A 7,335-nucleotide genomic window follows, 5' to 3' on the forward strand; every position below is an offset into this window, starting at 1 on the left:
GCTAGCTCCGCTTGTTAGCTGCTGAACGGCAGTGGAGCAAGCAGCCACCGTCCAACGTTGGACTTCACAGCTGATTCCTGCAGGACTCCACTCAGTTATCCGTGAGTGTAGCTGAGCTGTAAGTTAAGAGTCTGAACTCAGATCAGTTTAGTTTTAATCACCAACTCTGTGAGAGGACACAGATTAAGATTAAGAAACAATTCAGGCTTTAGTTAAGTTATTTTTCTGCTTTTTAACAGTGCGATCAATAAGTCAGAGTTTACAATGAATTTGGGTACAAATAGTCGTCTCAGATTAGTTATTTGTGCTGTCAAAGGTTTTGAGAGCACAAATAGAGAGATGTTGAGCTTTTCAAATGATGTTCAGTGAGTGTGTGCTCGTAAATCAGCCCTTACACCTGTCAAACACTGCTGGAGAAATGACAGTTTGTAAGTGTTCAGAAATTATTTGTAGTTGTCTAGATGAATTTTTTATACAACCTGTCACCTTGATTCTATTTTATGATGCATGAATTAGCCTCACTGAATTAGTAAAAGTACCTGCATAGCCCCCCAGTTATACGCATCTAGAATCTCCAAGACATAAGCATTCGTTTGGAGCCGTGTCTGTATCAGAATGCACCGTGCGTTCATTTGCCTTTGCTCAAGGTTATGTTCTCAGACATGTGGGATATTTAATATTGGTAGAGCAGTTGTGTTAGTCATCCTCCTGGGAGGTCAGAGGTCAGATTCAGCTACAGAGCAGCTCCCACAGCAGTTATTAAACAGAGCAGAGCAGTTACCGGCAAACAAGTTGAAGTGCAGTTTGTGCGTCCATCAGGCCGCCCTGCTCACCTCGAGGTCAGTGGAGTGAGGTTCTGAGATATTTGACATTTTTCTTTTTCTTTTCTCATGGATAAAAATCGTGTGGTTTTGTCATTCAGGATATAAAACACAATGCATTCTTTATCATTGTTGGAGCATGTGTGTGTACATACACCTGACACTAACAAATAGCCATTGTAATTTGACAGAGCTGGCAGGGGTTCCCATGGAAGTGTGTGTGTGTGTGTGTGTGTGTGTGTGTGTGTATGTGTAGAGGGTTATGGCCGTAACAAGATCCATGGCGGAGGAGGAGCTAGTCCAAGGCGTGTCTCTGTTAGCGCTGGCCAAACACAATTTGTTGGCTGCCTGGCGAGGGTAACACTGTTTCTGTGTGTGTGTGTGTGTGTGTGTGTGTGTGTGTGTGTGTGTGTGTTAAGACAAGATAGTTTTACACTTCATTATATAAAAAGATAAACTAAACTATTAAACATCCAACGGATTAAGTCACAAGGCTTTTAAAATAAAGTTGTTAAAAAAATGTTTGAAAATGGACCTTTTCCTGTGACACATTGGGACGATGAAAATTGGGCTGTCTGGTTAGTGGGAGTGAATCTAAACACAACACATACCTTTACTGTCTTTAATAACTCTCAGGCTGCTGTTGTCGGTGAAAGGCTCAGAGAGCTCCACTGTACACTACCTGCCCACCACCACACTGCAGACAAAGTAAGGATCTAGCTGGAGAACACAGCGGAGCATTTAGCAGCTAAACACAGGGAGAGATTTCCCTCAGGAGTTAGAGGCAGACTTTTATGCAACATGAGGATACAAACACACCTCCAAATGACAATGCTGCTCCATGTCTGCTTGATTCATACATAAGCTGCTGTTTGCTAAGGCAGGGTAGGTGACACACAACAAGGGGCCACAGCCTGAATCAAACCTGGGATGCTGTGTTGAGGAATCAGCCTTGGTACATGGTGCACGTACTCTAGACAAGCAGCCCAGTCTCCGGAGGTAAATATATTTCTGCAAACCTTGTATACGGAACATGTGGATGTTTCATATGCATCATATAAATGTGTCTAAAGTGATGTAGTGTATGAGCTGACTTTGTTGTCAGGAGGTGGAGGGATGGTGGATGGATGTCATCTGGGCAAAACACTTGCCAAGCTGCAGCTGAAGCCAAAACATGTCCTGGCTCTAAGCATAAACAAGTGGTTGTGGTTTTTGAGCCTAACCCTAACAACACGTTAACCACAGTGTTGTTGAAACATAAAGTTTTATCTGCTACATAATGATGTGCAAATGTAATGTCAACAATTTTTTGGCGATTGGGTTGCAGGTAAGCTACCGGGTAAACCACAGTGTTACATTTAAACCTGCATTAATAGATTTTGTGGCCAGTTTGGCAGCACCGTGAACACAAAATTGACATATGGTCACCTTATGAAGTTTTTGGTGCAGCTTTAATGATATTGCATTGCACACACATGGAATTATTATACCCTATACTGTGGACTCAAAGTATCCCACAATGCAATGCGTGAAAAGAAGTGTACAACTTTTGTACAACTTCCTGTAGCTTACCTGTCTGCTTCCTTTGGGAATGAAAATACATTCTTTCTATTATTGCAGCCTATTGCGGCACAAAGCTTGGGCATTTTTTATTTATTACTAGCGGTAAATAACTGTTTGTAAGCTAACTGTGATTTTACCGCCTGATTTTACCGCCTGTTTATCAAGATCATGACATCTCGCGAGAACTTGTTTTCTGAGACGGACAGGGCTCAAACAAAGTTAACTTTCTTTTGGTCTGTGTGGATGAAAAATGCAGCTTTAGTGTCAGAATGTTGGTAAGATGCGTGGCTTGTTGAAAATGAACCCAATATTTACTTTAGTGACTATAGGGCGAAAGAACTGACCATAAATTGTGATCACGTTCATTTTCCTCATTGACGACAATACATTCAGAGCTGCCGCAAGTCTCCTACGGGGGCGTGGCGCTGATGTCACGGAATCAGGAAGTGAGCTGAGTGGGGTATCTCGCTTTATCCAATATCTCTGGTACAACCAATGGTCACTCACCAAGCAATATATCCCATCATGCATTGCGCCAAAGGAACGGATGGACTATATGGGACTGACACTGAGATGGACGAGGGGAGAGGAAGCAGCTGGATTACAACCTGCTGTACATGTTTAACTTATAATGACACGTTGAAGCTTGTTTTACCAGATTCTCTGCCATGTAATAAACTGTCAGTTCAATGTGTATATATTAATAACTCAACAGCTGATTTTCTCAAGTGTTTAACAGTTGGCAAGGTGGCAAAGGTTAGCAAGCTGAGATGCAGCTAGCTCTGATTTGTGCTGTAATGGCATAATACATAATGTTATACATTAAATTCACAAGTTATTACATGACGACTGGTAACTAGGACCCTACATTACCAAAGTGACGACACTGTGGTATGCTGAAGTTAAGCCTCACGCGACCTCTAGTGGGGCATGAGGGCATTACCTTTCCGACCAGAAAACCCATTCACTTACAGTAAGTCTGACACGCACTTGTTTGTAAGTTGATGAAAACGGCCTTGTTTTTACTTTTATGTGTCTTGGTCATATTAAGTCCTGCTTATAATTTGTTTATTTCAAAATGTAGAGAGTAACATTATGGAAGACAACTGTTTTTTTTTTTGTTTTGTTTTTTTTTTAACCTGTAAACGGGTCACCGATGCTCCTATTACGGTAGATTATGGCAGACTATGCTTTTATGCTTGACTTTGGGAACGCACAAGAATTCTTGGTCGGCAATGCAGCAATACTGAAGTTCAGTCAGTTCTTGGTTGGATATGCAACATGCTATCTCGCCACTAGAGGGCACGTGACCAACTTTCCACTTGACCAATGTGTGTCGCTACTCTGGTATTGTAGGGTCCTAGGTAAAACAAACTTTAAATCAACAAAGGTTAAAAGGAAAATTACTTACATTAGTGGGACAGGTTGCAATCGCAATGCTGTCTCTCCTCGTGTCTCTCTGCCAGTGTAATATTATTAATATGTTTAATGTGGGCAGAGCAGCGCATCTTAACACAACACAAACAATGGCAACATTAATTTAGGGAAATACGCTCAGTATAGTTTCATGTATTTATCACAAGTATGTGTTGCCGGCGCCAGACCTAGGGGAAATCTGGACCGGCAGCAAAGGTTACACAGGCAAGGGTGCACTGTGTAGCCACTAAAATAAGAGTCTGTGGACTGTGGATTAATGAGAGAGAGGACCAAAAGTTAGTGTCTTGCTCCAGCCAGTGCTCGTTTAATACTGATAATACTGCATAAAACTCAGTTACATCTCAGTCATGTCAGCTATCTTAAAGTTGTTGCTTTAAAGTTCATTTTCCACATCCACACTAAAATATGTAACACAAAGAAAATCAATGTAAAAATCTAATTGACAATAAACCATATAAAAAATGCACATGAACTCAAAATAATTTAAATTATGTTCCACAGAAATAAAAATTGGCTCAACTCAAATATGAAACTGTACAAAAATAATATTACAAAAAAAAACACACATTTACTTAACTCAAATACTTACACTCACTCCTACTGTTAACACATACAATAACACTCACACCATACTGATACACTCGTTACAAAACCTCTGTGCAACTTTTACATAACACTGTCTTAGCCGTGCACTTAATTGTCTGACAATATGGCGTAACAACGACCTGTTAACGAGCGACCGGAAGTGAAACTAATTTGCATATGGCGATTCTCAAATTTACTCGCGACTAACTGGCTTTAACTCATAAACAATGTTTGCAACACGTTTTCTTATGTTACCTCGAGCTAATGTCTGTAACTTACACTTACAAAAATACTGGGGGAAACAGAAACTCACGGAGGTAATAAGACAAAATGGCGGCTGCGGCCGGGACACAAACTGACAACAATAACCTCTCTGTGCTCAAAATACATCTCAAAACCACATCAACACTCTACCGGACATGTTGTAATGCACTAACATTAAATATTAAGCAAAGCTGATCATAGAAAAGCAAATTTGAACATACCTGTGGATTAATGAGAGAGACGACCAAAAGTTAGTGTCTTGCTCCAGCCAGTGCTCGTTTAATACTGAGCTGCGCATGAGCAGAGCACATATCGAGTCTCCCTAATGGCTCCACAGTGGCGTTACAGTGTCATCTACTGACATATTGTAGGACTGACCTGATGTCAAAATTGTAATTTGAGTTAGATTAGTTCAAATATTTAACAAAAAAATAGGGGGTGTCTGTTTCAATAAAAAAAAATATACATGTAGCATTTTCGACCTACTACATATAGTATTTGTAATTCATGGTTCACCTGCCGACATTATGACATGTTTTAATTGTGCAACAGCAATGATGTATTTAACGGCGCTAAGAAACTAAGTCCAGTTGCGTTCAATTTCAATTGCCTTGAGATAACGGCACTGAGATAATAACCTGTGCAGTAAGTGTTTCTTCATGTTGCAGGTGAGCTCACTATATAGTCCTCTTCATAGAACTCCCTACATAGTGAGTGAAAGAGTGAATGATTTTGGACGCAGCCGTAGATAGTATCTCTGTTAACTGTAGCCGGATATGTGACACCTGCTGTATTTCATTACAAATGACATTTCCTGGGTATTTGCTTTCTCTGGAACTTGAAAAACAAGTATTAATTTGTGAAGATGACCTCATCGTAGACATGTGAACACTGCGTCAGAGGACCAAACCACATTTAAAACGCACTTGAGGCTATATTGAGGGGTGTGACCAGTTTTCCTTTCAAATGAAATATAATAAAATAACTTCACAAACTTCTTTCCCTTCAGACAAACCCCTGTTTCTAAACATCATCAGCAGTAACCATGTCCTGCTTCCTGTTCCTTTAAACAGAAACTGTAATAGCTTTACACTAATGAGCTGGAGCTTCTGGGAATCCCTCTGCAGTCCTGTCAGGTTGACAGACTCACATCATCAAAAGAAACAAGCCGCACTCCAATTAGACTTGTTGGTGTCGCTGACCTTAAGCTATGTAGCAACAAAGGAGGGTCAACAAACACTTCAGTGACCTTAGCGGAGGACAACAGATCAACAGGTTGGCTCAGGGTGTGTCAGCACCTGCAGAACAAAGCAGCATCCCCCATTTGGACAACATGAAAGCAGCTCTTAGAGCATGACAAATGACTCACTGCACATTATTAAAACTCTGTGGCTCGTTAGCCAAGTGTGTCATCAGCCCTTATACTGGTGAGAAGTGCACTAAAACACACACAAACACACACACACACACACACACACACACACACGCAGAGGTTAAACATGATATTGACGTAAATGAGGCATGATTTACCTTTAAGATGGTGTGTGATTTCAGCCTGTAGCTACATTGTTTTCAGCAGTCTGTGATTTGTGACGTACAGCTTGAACAAAAAAATGTTGTTTTTTTTTAAATTCACAAATGTGCTGCTATTCATTTTGCAACAATGCAGCAGATTGACTGATATTGATTTTAGACAGAGATTAAAAAGCAAAACAAAACTTGCAGTCGTCCCACACAATAGGTTTTGTATATTGTGCCAAGTTTTAATCCCTCAGCCTGGAAACCGTCACGCTGTGTTTGGCAGTTTGACTGAGCGATACACAACGCGACTCATCACACACCGCTCACATGCTGTGACTCACAGCTGATCGACATCGTCTCTGACAAACAATAAGCAAAATGAGTTTGACATTTTGGGAATTCTGGACTGTCTCCTGGCTGGAGCAGTAACGTTCTGCGGCTGGTTTAATCATTTCTTCTCTGTTGTCAGGTGGAAAACTACAGTGAAGCAGGCACGCCCAAGCTCTCTCTTTGCTTGCTCCCTTGTTTCACTCCAAAGCCACTTCATCTGTGTGTCCCTGTTGGTCCTCTCCCATCCTCCCACACACTTACTTAAAACCAACAAACCAACCCGACCTCTCCCTGTCTCCCTCTCTCCCTCCATCCATTAAGCCTTGAAGTTAACTCAGAGGAATGCAGTCCAGTGGGTTTCCATACAATCCTGCACACTCAAAAATGAACATAAACTCAAGCTGCCATTTCGCTGATAAGGAGTTGAAAGGCTTGACATATAGCTTCGTGTAAAATGCCATGACAGACGGATAATTAAATGACATTTTGAGAATACAGGTGACAGTTTTTAGGTCGTGCTTTATTCATGCGCGGGGCAAATAAACAGAAAAAAAAGATCAGATTTGGATGAAACAGTTTCGGGCTGCTGAAGGGCAACATCCTGCATGACATGGATGAATTATATAAATCGAATACCGGACTTCAAAGCCCCTTTCATACCTGCACCTTCTTACATAAATGTAGTTTTATAACTAGTTTCGGGAACAAAGACCACGCCTCAAACACATCCCATTTCCGCCCAATAGTATTTAAACACACCCGATGCATTCTCTTCCCCTTCGACACATTTCTTACATCCCACCCACTCAATCCC

The sequence above is a fragment of the Epinephelus fuscoguttatus genome, linkage group LG16 (assembly GCF_011397635.1).
Source record: "Epinephelus fuscoguttatus linkage group LG16, E.fuscoguttatus.final_Chr_v1".
Classification (NCBI taxonomy): Eukaryota; Metazoa; Chordata; class Actinopteri; order Perciformes; family Serranidae; genus Epinephelus; species Epinephelus fuscoguttatus.